This window comes from Chiloscyllium plagiosum, unplaced genomic scaffold, assembly GCF_037043375.1.
Source record: "Chiloscyllium plagiosum isolate Xiang-an unplaced genomic scaffold, Cpla_swu_hap1 HiC_scaffold_17, whole genome shotgun sequence".
Classification (NCBI taxonomy): domain Eukaryota; kingdom Metazoa; phylum Chordata; class Chondrichthyes; order Orectolobiformes; family Hemiscylliidae; genus Chiloscyllium; species Chiloscyllium plagiosum.
Genome location: NW_028270155.1, coordinates 35,420,529 through 35,440,754, shown reverse-complemented (window position 1 = coordinate 35,440,754; position 20,226 = coordinate 35,420,529). Strand labels below are relative to the sequence as shown.

The following is a 20,226-nucleotide window of genomic DNA, read 5'->3' as shown; positions in this document are numbered from 1 at the left end:
GGGAAAGGGCAGTTCTTGAACCAATGTCCTGGTTGATTACAATTGAAACAAATGTGTGACTATTGGGGGACTCTAGGAGGTGGGGGAGGTGATAAAGTGTAGTGAGACAATGTATAGGGAGTAAGGGGCATCATGGACTGTTGGGAATATATGTAGGAGGACCCCAAGGTCCATTGGGATGTTGTGAATACACAGTACCGGTCCTACTGTCCTGCCATACTGGATGACAGTATGAGGGTTCCATTTGATAGCCTGACCAAGCAGACAGAAAGGTCTATTTTGAATCCTGGGTTTAGATTTAGCCTCTGTAGTTTGCACAAGTTCTGTCTTGACCTTGCCGATGGTAGCCTTACTGTTGGGATCCTTTAGTTCCCAGAAGTAACAAACCTCTCAGCTGAATTGTGAAACCTCAGCATCTTGCCAGTGGATATTGTAGGTTTTAATAGCTTTCTGTACCTGATCAGGTAAGACAGTTATACATAGGGCATTAAATTGGGATGATGGCCCTTGTGGGTAGTTAGCGTCACCAGAGTAAGTGCCATAGCATTCCTTAAAATGGGTAAGGAACTCCTCAGCCCCTTTGCCTGAGCTGGGCTTATGTGTTAAGACTTTACCCACATCAACTGCACGACACACTGGAGACAGGTATAATTCAATCTGATCTGTTGGGTTTGGCTGGACTATAAGCTGAGTATGATTATTACATTGTAAAATTTCTAAGAACTCAGCCCACTTTTTAGGGTGCATTCTATGAGGTGAAGTAGGTCTTAGGAGGCAGCATTATAAATGTTCCTAGTCTTATTAATGTAATTAACAACTCCCTCAGGGTTCTTTCCATAATCTAGAGCCCTATTGATAATGCTTGAGAGTTCATGAGGTTTCCATGGTTGATAAAGATCCAGAAATTGGGCTTGTCCTGAATTCAGGGCCTGTGGGTTAGGAACTCTTCTATTCAGAAAATCTCTCTTTGGCCCTCCCACATCAGGGTGAGTGCAAGGACTGATGTTAAGGTCCCGAAACTTTCATTGCAATTCATTAATGTCTTTGGGATTTCTTACTATAAATGCAATGGAAATCAAAGGAGTCTCTTCAGTGTTCCTTCCATGTTTTAATTTTAATTGACTCCTAGTGCACTGGGCTACAGGTTCATGGTAAGCTGAACCCTTATTTAGCTGAACAGTTGGGGGAAGGGCATGGGCCTTGGCATGTTCTTCCTCAGAGTAGGGAGGAGAGGTCAGGCGACTTTTTGTTTTATGAAGCGTGTTCGCCTTGGCTGTACTGTGGGTGAGTTTTTGAGTGGGGAACCGGAGGAGGTCGGCTCATAGGATGGGAGGCGTAAAATATTTCCTCCTTTGAATCTGAGTCCCATCCGTTATCCACAGATGGATCAGGTTTCTTTAGTAATGGGTCTTTGGGAGAAGGGAGGGTGGGGTATAAGGACCAGTCTTTGTTATGAGTTTCGTCCTGTGTGTCTGCAGTCTGTTGTTTATTCACCGGTTTTCCTTTTCTTTGAGGCCCCTGACAATTCAGCTTAGCCTGTGATTCTTTACTTTCCTTTTGTTTTATTTTCTCCCTAGCCAATTCTAATTCTGCTTCTAAATCATCTGCTTCACATTTGTGTTTTAGCTCTGTCCAATTTAGTTCAGATCCTTCCTCAGTTAATAGACTAAGTCCCCTTTTAATACAGTTTTGTCTCCATGATGATTGCATGGATATTTCCCATTTTTTCCTCACTACCTTTCGGCTTCTTTCTGCTCACTTCGCTTTCTTTTTCCCAAATCCCTTGTTCAATTTTAATGAGTAGTTTTAAATCATGTGTGTCTCCTAGAGGCCAATCCTTATTCTGTTGAGCAGCTGCAGGTGATATTTCCCTTAATTGTTTCTCATAGTTAGCATACAGACTTATTATTTCTGTTAGGGGACATTTGTCCTTCATCTTATCTAGGGTCGTACCCATACTTATCCTACTAACGTTAAACCTTCACAAACTACTGATCAACAGGGGGTCCAACCCCAATTACTACAGTGGCTCCAACCCCACAAAACCCATGGGCTCCAACCCCACAAAACACCGACACAAAACGCAAACATTCACTCACCGACAAGCAAATGTGCATCCAAACCAAATCTCAAAGGGTTAAACCTTCTGCAAGCTGCAGGGAGTCAGCCTCTTTCCACAATGTAGGGATTCGCTGATTCTCTCAAACTTGCTCATTCTCCCATTAACTGACTCTCATATACTGTCTGTCATGGTTGTGCTCTCAAACACAACCATGCTTGCAGTCTCTTTTACCTCTCCCTCACTGAATCACCCTTGCTCTCTTTTTCTCTCTCAACCTTTCTCATATATTATCGCTCTCACTCTCACACATTCACTCACAAATTCATGCACTCTCTCCAATGCTTGTGGTCTCATGCACCATTATGCTCGTATTTTCATGCTCTCTCTCACACTTGTGCACTTTCATGCATGAAGGTATAGGAGCATAAATTAGGCCATTCAGCCCATCAAGTCTGCTCCACCATTCAGTCATGGCTGATAAGTTCCTCAATCCCATTCTCCTGCTTTCTCTGCGTAACTCTTGATCCTCCTTTACAATCAAGAACCTATCTATCTCCATCGTAAATATACTCAATGACCTGAAATGCTGTTTTCTCTGATTCTATCTTCTCTCTGTCAAAATGCGGAGTAAATTTGATCATGTTATGATCACTGCTTCCAAGGGTTCCTTCACCTTCAGATCCCTTATCAAATCTGCCTCATTGCACAACACTAAATCCAGTATTGCCTGTTCCCAAGTGGGCTCCATCACAAGCTGCTCCAAAAAGCCAGTTCGGAAACATTCAACATATTCTTTTTCTAGAGAACTCACTACCAACCTGATTTTTCCAGTCCACCTGCATACTGAAATCCTCCATGATCACTCTAATTTTGCCTTTCCTACACATCTTTTCTATCTCCTGGTGTATCTTGTTCCCTAGCTCATGACTCCTGTTTGGAAACCCAAGACTTGTTTTTACCTTTGCGGTTCCTCAATTCTACCCACACAAATTCTACACCACCTTATCCTACTTCATTTCTTACTAGTGATTTAATTTCATTTCTTACTAATAGGACAATCCCATCTGCCTATCCTTTTGGTAGGATATATATCCTTGAATATCCTGATCCCCTTGCAACCACGTCTCCATGATACCCACATCAAACCTGCCAATTTTGATCTGCGCCACAACCTCATTTGCTTTATTCCTTACAGCATGCATTCAGATATAACACCTTCAGACCTGTATTAACTATCCCTCTTCTCATTGTCATTCATTTGTCCAGTGTACTTGAAGTTTTATTGCTAATCTTTCCCAGATACTCTGTCCTACTTGTGTCTGTGCTGGAGATTTTAATTATCTGTCTTGAGTTCTGCACTCTTACCTCCTCTTTTAATTCAGATTTTCTAATTTCCCCTACAACTGAACTCCACCCCCTCCCCCCTTTTAGTTTACAGTCCTGTCTACGGCACTAGTTACGTGATTCGCTAGGACTCTGGTCCCAGCACGGTTCAGATGAAGACCGTCCCATCGGAACAGGTCCCTACTTTCCCAGTACGGTGCCCAAGTCTCATGAATTCAAACCCATTTCTCCCAGACTGATCTTCCAGCCTCGCATTTACCTGCTTAATTTTATTGACCCTGTGCCAATTAGCTCGTGGCTCAAGTAGTAATCTAGAGATTATTACCTTTTTGGTTCTGCTTTATAATTTAGCTCCCAGCTGTTTATAACTCTCTTAGCAGAACTTAGTACGACCACTGGATCTTCACCTTCCCACTCCAATTCCTCTGCATCCCAGATGAGATATCCTGAACTCGAGCACCAGGCAGGCAACACAACCTTCAGGACTCTCGATTCTGGTCACAGTGAACAGTGTCTGTGCCCCTAACTATATGATTACAACAATATTTCTCTTCTCGCCCCCCATTTGATTGGCTCCCTGCACCACAGTGCTGTGGTCAGTTGTTCTTGCACTTTTTCTCCCATGTTTACACTGTTTTATGTTCGCTATGAGAAAGCTGTTACAGAAATATAAGTTGTTGCTAGAATTGGTATTTTTATAAATAAAACAAATTTTACTCATTAGTATGTGTCTCAATAAAATCAGATCCCTTATTGTTGTGTAGAACATTATCCTCGGATTGTCAGAGTATAATATATAATGTAAACAATTCACCATATACCGTAAATGTTTATTCTTCATTCAAATGATACTTCAGAAGTATGTATACATTATTTAAGAACTATGTAATAACTACAAGCAGGAGCAGTCAATTCAGTTCTTGAGCCTGCTCCACCAGCAGGGGTGGTGATTGCCTATCACTAGACTTCTAATCCAAAGACTCAGGTAATGTTCTGGGAACCCGGGTTTGAATACTGCCATGGCAGATGGTGGAATTTGAATTCAATAAAATTCCAGAGATAAAAGTCCAATGATGACCATGAAACCGTTTCCAATTGTTCATAAAATCCATCTGGTTCGCTAATGTCCTTTAAGGAGGGAAACTGCCATTCTTGCTTGGTCTGGCCTACATGTAACTCCAGACCCTCACCAATTATGGTTACCTCTTATCTGCTCTGTAAGCAATTAAGGTTGGGCAATAAATGCTGGCTTCCTTCATCTCGTGAATGAATTAAAAGAAAGTTGTTCATCTCACCTAGCCTCAACTCCACTTTCCTGCCTGTTGTCTATCACCCTTCAACTGTTACTAATTAAGAATCTGTCTATCTCCTCATTAATTTTACTCAATGCCTCAGCATTCAGCACATTCTGGGGTAGTGAATTCACAGATTCCTGACCTTTTGACAGAAGTTAGTTTTTCTCATCTCTGTCTTAAGTCTGCCACCTCTTATCCTAAAACTATGACCTCGGATTCTAGATGAGAAAATGTCCTTTCCATGGCTACTTTGTCATTCACCTTTAGCATCTTATACACCTCAATTAGATCGCCTCTGATTATTCTAAAATCAAGAGAGTCTAGGCCTAAAATGCTCAATCTATATTCATAACACAAATGCCTCATCTCTGGAGTCAAGCTAGTGAACGTCCTCTGAACTGCCTCTAATGCAACCATATCTCTCCTCAAGGGAACCAAATTGTATGCATTACTTCAGGTGTGGTGTTTCTAATGCTTTTTACAATTGCAACAATATCTCTGTACTTCTATACTGCATTCTTTTAACAATAAATACCAAAATTACATTTGTTTCCTTATTATCTGCTATACCTACATACTGGTTTCCTATGATTAATGCGCAAGGATATCCAGATCCCTTTGCACCGAAGCACTCGGAAGTTTCTCTCCATTTAGCTAATAAACTGCTTTTCTAATCCTTTGACAAAAATGGACAACCTCACGCTTATGCAAGTTAAACTTCACTGGCCAAAGTTTGGCCCACTCACCTAGCCTATCCATATGTATTTATAGATTTTTAAATTCTTCATTGCTGCTTACTTTCCCACCTATTTTACTGTCACCTGCAAATTTGGCTGAAGTACGCTCTATTCCTGTATAGATTGTAAACAATTGGAGCCTGAGGGCTGAAACTTGTGCTTGTTTAGGGTGGCATGGTGGCTCAGTGGTTAGCATTGCTGCCTCACAGCACCAGGGTCCCAGGTTCGATTCCAGCCTTGGGCAACTGTCTGTGCGTTTGCACATTCTCCCTGTGTCTGCGGGGGTTTCCTCTGGGTGCTCTGGTTTCCTCCCACAATCCAAAGATGTGCAGGTCAGGTGAATTGGCCATGGTAAATTGCCCATAGTGGTAGGTGCATTAGTCAGAGGGAAATGGGTCTGGGTGGGTTATTGTTCAGAGGGTCAGTGTGGACTGATTGGGCCAAAGGGCCTGTTTCCACACTGTAGGGAATCTAAACTAATCTATCCTCCTAGTTACATCCTGCTAACCAGAAAAAAACCCATTTATCCTGACTCTCTGCTTTCCATTTGTTCGTCAATCCTCAATCCAAGGTAATAAATTACCCAAAATCCTCAGTGATATGTTACTACACAGGGTAAACCCTCTTCTTAATTTAAAACCAGCAGCACTTAAATCTGTGATAATGCATCTGCGATTACATTCTTCTGACCCGCAAAATGTATGATTTTTAAATTAAATGTCTGTAACATAAGACTGCAACAAAATAGTCTCATATTCTTATCTTTAAAATGTTCTAAGAATGTAAGCAGATTATGGTCAGTGTACAAAACTGTCTCCGACACATTGTTCGTGACATAAACATTAAAATGTTGCAAGGCCAGTACCAAACACAATAGTTCCTTTTCGATTGTGGAGCATTTCTTCTGGTAGATGCTGATCTTCTTTGAAAAGTAACCAACTGGCAGTTCAATCCCATCCTCATCTTCCTGTAGGAATACAGCTCCAACTCCAATGTCACTAGCATCAATGACAACTTTAAAAGATTTTGAAAAGTTTGGTGTAGCTAAAACTGGTTTGATGGTTAATATTGATTTCAAATGCTCAAATACCTCCTAGCATGGTTCTGTCCATCAAAACTTTGTGTTCTTCTTCAGAAAATCGGTTAATGGTGCCACTACACTGCTGAGGTTTGGAACAAACTTCCGATAGAATCTGCTGAGATTTGAAGCACCTCTTTCTTCGAGGTTGGTCGTGGAAATTCCTCAATGGCCTTCATCTTTGCGTTCCGTGGGGTCAACTTTCCATGACTGATGTGATGCCCCACGGAACGTCACCTCTGCTTTCGTGAATTCCGCTTTATTTAAGTTTATCACCAGTTTTGTTTCTCGTAGTCATTCAAAGAGCTCTGTCAACTGTACCATATGATCTTTCCAGGACTTACTAAAGATCAATACATTGTCCAAATCGACTGCACAGTTTGTTAACCCAGCCACAACTCTGTTCATCAGTCTTGTGGAAGGCACACTCTTCATTCCAAAGGGCATAACTTTAAACTGATATAGCCCATTTGGGGTTACAAACGCAGAAATTTCTTTTGCCAACTCTGATATGTGTACCTGCCAGTAGCCATGCATTAAGTCCAACTTGTTGATGTAACTGGCTTGTCTGACTTTCTCAATACAGTTCTCCAATCTAGGAACTGGATATGAATCCAATTTTGTAACAGCGTCGACCTTCCGATTATCCATGCAGAATTGTTGAGTCCCGTCCGGTTTGGGAGCTAAGACGATCTGCGAACTCCACTCGCTCTGGCTTGATTCGATGATGTCCTCATCAAGCATAGCCTCCATCGCCATCTGGACCTGTCTGGCTTTGAAAGGATTAAGCCAATAGGGGTGTTGTTTTATTGGAACAGTATTTCCTACGCCTACTTTGTGTACATAGCATTAGTCCTCCCCCATCTGATTCTTACATATGTCCTTGTAATGCAGAAACAAATCTTTCAACTGCATTCTATGCTCCTGAGACAAATAGCTTACTAACCTATCCCACTCCTCGAGTACCTCTTCATTTTTTAATCTATTTTGAGGCACCTCAAAATCCACATCATCTGGATTTGATTCCTCACTCTGCGGGACAGTAACTAATACTTGTTTCTCTAATTCTTTCTCTCTAGTATTATACGGTTTCAACATGTCCACAAGACATACCCAATACTTTTATTTTCTATCTGGCATCTTTATTAAAATAGTTTACCTGACTGAACTTTTTCTGAATTTGATAGGATCCACTAAACCTGGCCTTGAAGGGATCTCCTCTCACTGGTAACACTACTAATACATTATCCCCTCGGGAAAACATCCAAGTGTCAGAGCTTTTATCTGCCACCTGCTTTATTCCCTACTGTGCTCTCTTTAGGTGCTGTATAGCTAACTCACCTACTCAGTTTAATTTCTCCCTCACCTCCAATCTATACTCGAAGTGTGAGATCTCCGACTTTGGTCCTGTCAATTTTTCTTTAATTTCAAAGGACCTCACTCCATGCCCGAATATTTACCCAGCCCCTGCCTCGGCTGTGTATTCTCCTTCAGCTCCTCTTCTCTTCTTGGGGTCTCCTTTACTACCTTCACTAATGCCATTGGCTTAGCTTCTTTTACCACATCTTTTCCCACAGCACCTTTCTTTAATGACCAGGACTGTGTCTTCTGGCAGCGACAATACCTCTTCCCAGTACCCTTCTGAAACCACCGACACTGTAATTTTCTGTGTCCCACTCCATTACAGTGAAACTACGTGAGGCCTTTCACCTTCTGTCCAACCTCTTGGGCTTCTTTAACCTGTGGTAAAATCTTAACAGTGCTCTCTTGGTTTCGTAGTGTAGGATCTCCCTTTCTCCCAACTTCTATCCCTCCAGGATGAAATTCTGACCGAAAGCTTGTCTTTTGCATCAACATATACTCATCTGCTAATTCTGCTGCCCTTCTCAGTTTCTGAACTTTCTGTTCCTCTACGTGAATTCTTACCATGTCTGGAAGTGAGTTTTTAAACTCCTCCAGCAAAATAATTTCTCTTAGAACCTGAAATGTCCCATTCCTTTTCAAAGCATGCACTCATTGATCAAATGACTATTTAATTATTTCAAACTCAACATAAGTCTGACCTGGTTCTTTCTTTGTGTTTCTGAACTGCTGTCTATATGCTTCTGGTACCAATTCATAAGCACTTAAAATAGTCTGTTTAACCTCTTCATAATCTCTTGACCCCTCATCTGACAGTGTGACAAACACCTCATTAGCTCTGCCTACCAGTTTAGTCTGAACTAGCATTACCCATAAATCCTAGGACCACTCCATCTGCCTAGCTAATTTTTCAAATGAAATAAAGAAGGCTTCAACGTCTTTCTCATCAAAATGTGGCAGAGCTTTTACATATTTATATATATCACTACCATCTCTATTAATCTCCATCCTGTCAACTTGTGTTTGTTAACTAAGTCGCAACTTCTCGAGTTCAAATTCTCTCTTTTTGTCTCTCCCTTTCTTCTTTCTCTCTTTGCTCAGCTAAAAACCTTCTCTCTCTCTTTCTCCCCCCCTCTCTCTTCTTTCTCTCTTTTCCTTTCTCTAACCCTCTCTCTCTCTTTGTTTATCTTTTAACTCCACTTTCCTCAATTGTATTTGAAGTTTTTCTACCTCTACTGCGCTTATCTGTTTCTCTGACACACCTAAGTGTTCGAGCAACCCCTTTACAATTTCAGCTTTACTTTTGTCCTTGGTTAAACCCAAATCTAACTTATTTGCTAATTCTAAAAGTATGGCCTTTTTCTTTCCTTCAAAACTTTCTTGGCAAATTTGACAATCATCTTCAAATCCCAGAACCTCTTTAGCAATTTTAAGAGCCACAACCACAAGTCACCAAAGTTAAACAAATTGTCTCACCAATGTTTTACTTAAAGATCTAGGACACAAACCTGCAAGTGTTTATATCAGCTGGGATTTTTTTTTTACCCCTAAATCTGTTCAAATCTGTCTAAACCAGTTCAAATCATGGACCCAAACCCCCAAACTGCTAGGACATGGGGTAAACTCTGCTGTTTAATTTAAAACCAGCAAGACAGATTATCCCACACAATAATCTGTAAAAATTGGAGTGGCCAAGAACTATTTAAAGTAAACATTAACAACTTTATTTCTTAAAGTATAGCAGAGAATAATTAACTAACAACTATGTACAAGTCTTTACTCTAACCTATCCTTTACCTTCCTTTCTATAATACTAGTCCAATAAAACTCCCAATTAAGATTTACAAAACAACACTCCTTATCTCAAAACCAGGCAGCTTTCGGTTCTTCAATATGGATCTTCCTGTGTCTTCTTTTCTTCTTCTTAGGGATTCTGCTTCACAGGTTACTGATCAAAAAAGGTACTTTTAAGAGAGCTATTTTTCAGGCAGTGTTTTACCTGCTGGGGCTTGGCAGTTCTCCTCCCAACTATTCAATTTTTCTTTGGTCTTGTACCCCAGAGCATCGAATTGTGTCATTGGCTTTTAAGATTGTCAATATACTCAATTCAAACTTGATTGGAAATTAGCATTTTTTCCAGGGAATCGTCTAAACTGATTGGCCTAATTCAAATCTGTTTTTGTCATTTTCAGGCAACCAGCTACTCCAGTAGCTGTAGCACATGTTACATTGTGTCTTATTAAGAACACTTGGTGCTGTCACTGCTAACTTTTAACTCTCTTAAAATGTATAGTTTACCCACATTTTCAGAACAGATATTACATTGTATATTAAACTTTTGAATGACACCTTATCCAATGCCTTTTGGAAGTCCAGATATAATACATATACAGAATCCCTATTATCCAAACTGCTTGTTACATTTTCAAAGAACTCTCACAAATTAGTCAAATGTAATTTACCCTTCATAAAATCATGCATTTCATAAAACCATCATCTTCATCTGTTTTATGGATGCTTCCCCCCATATTCTTGAAACTAGTTTCCTAGTTCTATTCCTAGCAAGTGACAAATAAGCAGTTAATTATGATCACATTTTTCTCTCTGCCTTCCCTCCCTCAGTTCTTGCATTCTTTCCAGTATTCATGTAACAGATAAACATGGGTTTTATTTCATGTGTTATTTGTTTATTTTTCTCCATAGATTGAATTATGCCGAGTGATCGTGGGATATATCACCTGATAGATTACCAAAACGTAAAGTATATTAATAAAGCATCTAGAGTGTTCATATTAAATAACATGGATATCTCAGGCTTCGAAGATGAACAGAATGTATAACTGATACTGAAATGACTATTTCAGCAGCGCAGTTTGTCACTGCAGATATTGAGCTATTTTTAAACTCCTTGAGAGCATTTGAACAAATCCTGTTTTTTTTTGGTTATTTTGTTAGGTATGTATAGCTTTTCAGTCTATTTAAAAAGAATGGCATTAGAACCTTTGATGATTTTTAAATTTTTAAATTTTTATTCTTTAATCAATTTCAGTTTGGAGCTGTGCAAGGATGTTGTGGAGCTTGAAAGGGTTCAGAAAAGATCTACAAGGATGGTGCCATGGTTGGAGGAGTTGAGCTATAGGGAGAGATTGAAATGGCTGGGGCTGTTTTCCCTGGAGTGTCAGAGGCTGAGGGGTGATCTTATAGAGGTTTATAAAATCATGAGAGACATGGATAGGGTAAATAGATAAGCTCTTTTCCCTGGGGTGGGAGAGTACAGAACTAGAGGGTATAGGTTTAGGGTGAGAGGGGAAAGATATAAAAGAGACCTAAGGAGCAACCTTTTCACACAGAGGATGGTGCATGAATAGAATGGGCTGCTAGAGAAAGTGGTGGAGGCTTGTACAATTGCAACATTTAAAAGGCATCTGGATAAATATATGAACAGGAAGGGTTTGGAGGGATATGGGCTGAGTGCTGGCAGGTGGGACTAGATTGGGTTGGGATATCTGGTCGGCATGGATGAGTTGGACCGAAAGGTCTGTTTCCATGCTGTACATCTCTATGACTGTGTACTTGGAATTGTGATCTGAAGATAATCTTTAGACTTTGGAAAGCAAGTTGTGGTAAAAGGAAAAGAACAGTCCAAACAAGCTTTTGTTTGTTTGTAATTCCAGCCCTAGAGATTGATTGCAAACCGATTCTTGATTAAAAGGTTCCTACCTGGCACAATAACCCCATAAAGGGCATTGTGTTTAAACGTATTGCAGAAGTTGGTTATGAATGAGGTCAGCACCTGGGAGCAAGTCTGGGAGAGACTGTATATTCAAGCAGATGGAGATGGTGAATGAGGCCTCAGGAAAGGATTGTCAGTCTATCAGGCAGGGACCAGATTGAAATTGTTTTTGAACTGTGGGGAGAAACTGAAGTTCTGGCTGCTGATAACACAGCATGAAGATTTTGAGATATCCATGCCTGACCTCCCTTGCCAGCTTTTGGAAGCCCAGAGAATAGAAAACTGAGTTGGAGATTTGCCTGAGTGAACTGAAAAGATGATCCTGATAGATATCACCAGGTGTGAAACAATGCATCGTGAAAATTATTTAAGTAATTTGGCCAGTTTTCTTATTTTCTTTTATTTATCTTTGAACCAAATTGGTTTGTCTGTCTTTTTGTTATTGGGGGCTAGAAACTAGCAGAGAAAAATTAAATAACAAATCTAATTAATATCTATGCTTTCAAACCAAAATGTTTGTTTTTGTATATTTAATAAATTCTTTAGTCTCCTGTTTAAGATGCAAAACCAGTGTCTGGAATCAATTATTCAAAAGTATGGTTACCATTGGAGTAACTACTGAGGATCTTTACAGATTTTAATTTTACTCTGGTGTGAATACAAAGGTAGAAAGGCTGATTGGTTTGGCTGTCTTCTTGTAACAATGATATTATCTGAGCACACTGATTGAACAGGGAATTAAGTTATACTTTTTACTGGAATGTTTTAAAAATTAAAACCGCAGAGAGATTTTGTGAAATGTGAACCACAGTCACAATTTGGAATTGTAGAAGAGAACTGGTGTGCTAAAGCAGCTAGCAAATAGATGATGAGCAACAAACTATGGATGTTGAGAATCAGAAATAAAATTGAAAATTCTAGAGACTTTCAGTAGAGAATAGAAAGTTTGTATTTTCATGGCGACGCAACCCTTCATCAATACTAGGAAAAGATAATTGCTGAAAAGAAGTCAACCTTTTCATGTTGTGTTCATAAAATCATAGAACAGGAATAGACTATTTAGTCCCAAAAATCTGCCCCTCAACTCATAAAAAGGTCTAGGTGTGTGTCTTTTGCAAAACAAAAATCTACTGCTTTGAATTCAAATGTCCTGTCATCTGCACAAGAAAACAGTCCCAATATTGAGCAAAGATATTGCTCCTAGCATTTAGCATATTGCATTTCTTCACACCTATTTATTCAGGAAGGAATTCACCATTCAAATAGATCTTAAGCTATGAGAAATGATTTGATATAAATTACTGACTATACAACCACATTTGCAGTACTTAGCTTGTCAAGGTGCAAGGAAATGACTTTGAAATCACGTACAAGTCATGTTAAACGAGATTAGATTATCCAATTCACATGAAGGCCTAGATATTCATCCTGACCTTCTCATTGATGCTCTTAACTATGCATTTAAAGATGTGCTTAAGGTAGATCATGTTACACTTCAGCCACAGCCAGTTTAAACAGTTCCTATTGACAACAGCCAAAGATAGGCAACTACAAGACTTGCAGAAGACCATTATCCATAGGTGGACTTACAATATTAAAAGGTTCCTGAGAATATTTGTTAGTTTTGTCTGTGTTTGAAATTCAACTGATGATCTTTCTTTCTATTGAATCTAATGTACAGTTTCATGTTCTTTTGTGTGCAAATTTGGAAAGTGTATCGAACATGATGAATCTTAGACTACTTTATGTCTTGACATTTATTAATGAAAACCTCTGTCTTGTAAATTTGATATTTTTGTCAGAATGATTTGACTATTTTCCACAGCAAGATGCTGTATAAAAGAAAACTACTTTTCAGTGTTATTTATTTGAAAAATTTGAAAATTTTAAATACTTAGAAAGTATAAGTTAAGGGATCCTGTTTTGTATTGACACAGTTGTAGTATAAATATGCCTGTGATCATATATTCTCTATTTTGAATCGTAGAACAGTGTGGAAACAGGCCTTTCAGGCCGACGAGTCCACACCCACCCTCTGAAGAGTAACCCACCCAGACCCAATCTCCCTACCCTACATTTACCCCTGACTAATACACCTAACCTATACATCCCTGAACACTACAGGCAATTTGGCATGGCCAATTCACCTAATGTGCATGTCTTTGGATTATGGGAGGAAACCGGAGCACCCGGAGGAAACCCAAGCAGACATGGGGAGAATGTGCAAATTCCACGCAGACAGTTGCCCAAGGCTGGAATTGAACCCAGGTCCCAGTGCTGTGAGGTTGCAGTGCTAACCACTGAGCCACTGTGCCACCTGCACAGTGGAATACTTTGGAAAGTATTTTTCATGAAATTTTCATGTGTCATCATATTACATCTTCTGGAATCTCCATTCTCAGTGATACAAGAGTTTCTCTTGTCAAATACAGACACATTGCCCCACTAAATATGCAGAATTATTTATAAATTAATGATTTTGAAATCTCTGGACATCTGGCACAAATTAATGACCTATTTGCAAAAACATACAAATTTTGTGACTTTGAGCTGCATTCAAAGTATTGCATTCGTGATCATGTCAATATTATAAATGCATTACTTTTATCTTATACAAATTTTATCCGTCTTCCACAACAATATTTTATCCTGTTACTTTAGTTTGGAGGTATATAGGATTTAAAATTTCAAGACTGATAATATTGATGTGCTTTTATATAATTTGGAGATGAAAAAACAGTGATGACTTCCTGAGAATGAAATCGTTCCAATAATGGTAAGAAATCTGAATGTCAATCTTTCCTTGTTTTAAGCTATTCAGCCTGTCTTATTTCAGGTAAAATAGGCTTGGATATTATTTTTGGGGATTTACTGACTTGAACTTCAACATCTTTGGAATTACCATTGACCAGAAATTCAACTTCACATAAACACAATGGCTACAAGCCCAGGTCAGAGACTTCAGATACTGCATTAAGTAATTCACCTCCTGCCTGCACAAGGCCTATCTACCATGGACAAGGCACAAGTCAGAAGAGTGATGGAGTACTCCCTGCCTGCCAGGATGGGTGCAGCACTCAAGCTTGATGCCATCTCGGACAAACCAGCCTGTTTGATTGGCACCATATCCCCAAGCATTTACTCTCTCTATCACTGATGCTGAGTCGTAGCAATGTGTACTATCTACGAGATGCACTGCAAAAATTAACCAAAGATCTTCAAATAGCACCTTCCACACCTATGACCACTTCAACCAGAGGGACAAGAGCAGCAGATACATGGGAACACTACCACCTGCAAGTTCCCCTCCAAGCCACTTACCATCTTGTCTTCAATATATATCACTGTTCCTTCATTGTTGCTGGGTCTAAATCTAAGAATTCCCTCCCCATGGGCATTGTGGGTCAACCTTACAGCATGTGGGCTGCAGCAATTAAGAAGGCAACTCACCACACTTCCTTAAGGGCAATTAGAGATGGGCAATAAAAATGCTGGCCAGCGATAAACACGTCCCACAAGTGAAGAAAACAAAATTTCCATCTCCTCTCTTTTTTCATGTATCTGAGGTCTTTGTTTTTCATTGACCAATGCAATCCTTCACTGTGACCATAAACTTCCTTCCTTATATGCAATTGCTCACTTTCAAATTATTTCATCTGTATGCCAAGTAACTGGTATCATGTGTTGTACCTGCTTTCCCGTGTTAGTTAATGGAAGTAAGTTAATTATCTTCAACAATGTTTATTCACATGGAAGCCACTGTCATTCTCACTGGTTAGTATTGTATTTGCTGTTTCTGCTCTCTGCAGGTGATAGTCTCACCCACTGCCAATTTCCCCGTAGCATGACCTCATTGGTCTTCTGAATAAGAGTGTTGACTGAGAAACAATTTTCATACTTTATCAAACAACGTTAAGGGCATCCAATTTTATCATTCATATGGTTCAGGAATGTAAATTCTAGTTTGGGAATTGAGATGTTTAAGTTTTAGCTAATTGAGAACAGCTAGTTTGAGAACCTATTAACCAGAGTTAAGGTGATTGGCCATTGTTTAATTTGAGGAGAAAGTGAGGGCTGCAGATGCTGGAGATCAGAGCTGAAAATGTGTTGCTGGAAAAGCGCAGCAGGTCAGGCAGCATCCAAGGAACAGGAGAATCGACGTTTCGGGCATAAGCCCTTCTTCAGGCTTATGACTGAAACGTTGATTCTCCTGTTCCTTGGATGCTGCTTGACCTGCTGCTTTGTTTGATTTGCAATGTTTATTTTATAAGGTTATAATGGGAAGTATTGGAAACAAAATTATAATTACCTTTCTGAGCTTCTTGGAGGATACAGGATGTCCACAGCTGTCTGAAGGGATTTGCATTATTCAAATGGTATTCTTAGACAAAGGGGAGGTTTGGGAATTGTTGGCAATTAGTTTATTTTTCTATGTGGGACAATGCAGTTGTGCCATATTGCCAGGAGATAGATAGTAGGGACACCTTTTACAGTTTTGGATATTATCTAAATGATTTCTCACTGAAGGGGGCAGTTGAAATCTAGGTCTAGAGCTGTTTGGAGTCACAGACTCTTGCAGCATAAACATAGACCCTTTGGTCCAAATCATCCATGCAGACACATTTTCATAAACTGAACTTGTCCCATTAGCCTGCATTTTTCCCCTATCCCTCTAAATCTTTCTTATCCATGTACCTGTCCAAGTGTCTCTTAAATATTGTAATCGTACTCACCTCTACCATTTTCTTTGGCAGCTCATTCCATATATGCACTAATCTCTGTGTGGAAAAAGTTGCCCCTCATCCCCTTTAAATTTTTGCCCTCATCTTAAACCTATGTCATCTAGTTTTAGACTTCTCTGCCCTCGGGAAAAGACTTTTGCTATTCACTTATCTATGCCCCGTAAAATTTTATAAACCTCTATCAAGTCATGCCTCAGTCTTGAATCTGCCAGAAGCTGTAGAGCAGCTGTAGTTTAATAGCAATGAGCTAGCAGGTATTATGGTACCTTTTTGATTTGAAATGACTGGTCCTTGACCTCAGGAGTCTACAGTTATGAGGTATGGAAAGAGTACTTGAGGGTTCATTTAGTTGAATGCTTATGAAAACTCACAACTGAGAGAACTGCTAGAACACAGGAATATTAAAGTGAATTCTTAAGAGGGGTGGCACATCTTGGTTTTTTCCCCAGGAGAAGAGATTGGGCTGTCATAATCTTGTGAAGCACTGCTTTCAAAACATTTTCCAATTGTGATCCCATTTTGAGGACAAAAGTTGTCTCGACCCTTAAGTGAGATTGAGAGGTGGGTGGGGAGGGAATCCAATGAGAGTGAATGGTATCTGTGTAAGTGGATGTTAATTTAGGATATACTTGTTATAAATCAGTCAGAGTTTGGTATTCGAAACTCATGATCCCAATTCCCCTCCCCCCCATTTTGGGGAGCCCTGCTATAAAAGTACAGGGAAACATTTGAATCAAACTAAAACTAGATTGGGAAGTGTTTAGTTCAGATTGTAGAGTTCAAAATATGAGTTTTTTGTAAATATCATGTTATGTTATTAGTACTTTGTAAAGTAAAAGGTCTTTGTTTAAAATATGAAATTTTGTGACAAAATCTGTTCATCTAGTAACGAGAAGTTTAATTTTCTCCTTCGAGGTTACTGATCTCTACTGAAATTGTAACACTAGTTCAGCAATAATTTTAACATGGTAGTAATTATACCTTACTTCTATGACAAATGACTAGCCTAAGTTTCAAGGGAAAAGAAAGACTTGAAATTCACCAATCAAACACTTAACTGCCGACCTACCTAACTAATGCCTGCGGACTTCAACTCTCAGGTTTTATTATCTCTTGCTTGCGTCTCAGACCACTTTTATTAAATGAAAGATTAGAACAAACCTCTTTCCTTGCATCCTCAGAAATTATTCAACAAATTGCTGAGCTCAGTACTCAAACATTAGTCTAATATTACTTGGTCAAATTGAGTTCCATGTACTTTAGGTTCAAAATGTTAGAAAATTAATGCTAAGCTATAAAACTGAGGTGGTAGAAATGCAAACTCTGATTGTTCAATGGTCAAGCTAATTTATTAAATCAGAGATCTTGAGAGCATGAGTTCCTGAGACTCCTGGAGAATGATGTTAATGAAATGATGCTGTGTCAGAGAATGAGAGTTTCTTACAGAGGGAAAATCTAAGATTCATTTTCTAAAAACATTATCTTTGTGTTTTTTCTCCTCCACATTGCTTGAATTTCTAGTTCTACTCCCATGTTTCCTCCAGATTTCACCATACCTTACTGCTATCATACAAAATCTTAATACAGCAGCATGGGCCAAAGTTGATTTTAGGAAAATAAAAACAAATATATAAGAGTGGAATCTGCTGCGTGTATTCAAATTTGCGTGTATTCCCTCATTTCAATATTGTTCTACCCCTCAGTAACATCATACAAAAGCACTGCATTAGTTTTGACAATCACACTGACAACACCCGGCTGTTAGCTATCTGTGGCCTCTCAAATCATTCATTATTGCCAGGTTATCATATTGCTTATTTGACCTCCATAGATGAGTGGAAATTTTCTCCAATTAAGTATTAGAAAGTCTAAGGCCATTGTCTTTGGTTCTTGCTAATAGTTCCAATTTCATAATGACTGACTCTCTGGGATCATATCCGACAGACAATGCCCCAGACACTACTATCGCTATCGCTGGGTATGTACTTCCCCATCAGCAGATTGGACCCACCAGATCAGGTGAATTGGCCATGCTAAATTGCCCCATAATGTTAGGTGCATTAGTCAGGGATAAATATAGGGTCGGGGAATGGGTCTGAGTGGGTTACTCTTTGGAGGGTCACTGTGGACTTGTTGGGCCGAAGGGCCTGTTTCCGTACTGTAAGGAATCTAATCTAATCTAAAAAAACAGTAATATGCAGTCAGGAGAATGTCATCCAGGGAATTCTCAAAATTTGCTCCAGATTGCATGAGGTCACGTGGCATCGGCTCAAATCTGCCAACTAAGCCTCTTGCTGTTTAGCACATATTGCCCTTTCTTGGCAGAAAATTAATTGCTTCTCCTTTTTTAAAGATTACTTAGAGGAAACTCTGAGGGTGTTAAGGATACAGAACATACCAAGGACGAGCAACTTCAATCTCTATCAACATGGCTTGCTTGCATCATTACTGATTGAAATGGCTAAGTCCTAAAAGGTCCAGTTGTGAGACGATGTGATCTAATCATGTTGAGGATACTCTCCATAGTGCTATATGCTACATGAGACAGGTACTGAATAAATATAGCAACTCAAAACTGGGCAACCACAAAGCATTCATTGATGGCAACTGACTGATGCTAATGCAGACTAATGCCAACTTTGGTATATTTGATCATATGAGCTTCTGACTACATGCCTTTATCATCATTATACCTATATCTACCGCTATAAAATTGCCTGGCCCCATGTTTACTGAGCTGCTGCTGAAACCCTCCCTGATCAAACAGGGTTAACACAAGACATTACTTTTCCAATGTGTTCCTGGTTGGCTTCTCACATTTCGCCATTATTAACTTGAAATAATGTGCTTGCTGTCCTATATTCATTTATGATCAAATTATGCTTTGACTTGAAAAATGTTCATACTTGTTTTAAAGTTGTCTATGATGCAACCTTTCTCATTGTAATGTTCCCTTATCCCCTGAAGTTCCTTTATGTTCATCTAATTCTCGCCCCCTTGTAAGAATATAAGAAATAAGAGCCTCGTTGGCCATTTGATGTCTTGAGCCTACTGTCCTATTCAGTAGGATCTTGGCAGACCTGATTCTGGCCTTAACTGCACTTTCCTGCCTTTTTGCACCCCGATCTCAAACTTATTTGGTACTGAAAAACTAAATTAATTTGAAAAAGGAGTATCAGTTGTTGAAGAAAAAAAATTGAAGGGGAATATCTCTATGACTTCTCCTATCCAGGGAAAGAAAGTATTCAACAGTTCTTTTGAAATTATATTTTGAGATTGGGTGTTCATGACAGCACTTTATTACTGAGTGATCATTGTCTGAAATAATGAAATTTGACCCTGTTATTTGCAGAATGACCAATTGTTAAACCAGAAAATGCCAGAGATTGTCAGTGGGCCAGGGTGCACTGAGGATACAAAAAAAGTTCATGTTTCAAATCCAGTATTTTTTTTGGAATCTATATTAAACTAGCAGTCATTTTTATCCAAAATACATTTGTACACACAAGTTGTGTTGTCAGCACAGCTATGATAGTTTGGTGATGTGAGTGAGATCACAGATCATCTAACTGAAGAATTTGAAATTTGGAGGAGTTTCCAGCTAACCAATGAAGGGATGTGAGTATATCCTTTGCTTGAGAAAAATACTTACGATCCAGTCTAAAATTTGCGTTATACAAATGGAATGGACCGATCTTTCATAATTGCTGTCCCTAAAGGGATTATTAGATGATTGGGGTAACATGAACAAAACCATTTGATTTGTGCATAGGGCATCTGAAGATGTTTTTAACAGCTAGCACTATTTTCCAAGTATATTCTGATAATCTAGACTAATAATTAGTTAGAAAAGGAAAAGGGAAAATGTGATGG

The 20,226-nt window shown here is 39.2% G+C and overlaps 1 protein-coding gene across 1 annotated transcript in view; it reads left to right on the top strand.

Annotated features, from left to right (window-relative positions):
* Positions 1–8,674: 8,674 nt before the first annotated feature.
* znf469 (zinc finger protein 469) overlaps positions 8,675–20,226 on the top strand; it is a 1,011,390-nt gene continuing 999,838 nt past the window's right edge. The window contains exons 1-2 of the mRNA XM_087995825.1: positions 8,675–10,634; positions 18,707–18,901. The gene's annotated coding sequence lies outside the window, so the exon portion shown is untranslated. The remainder of the gene's footprint in view (positions 10,635–18,706; positions 18,902–20,226) is intronic.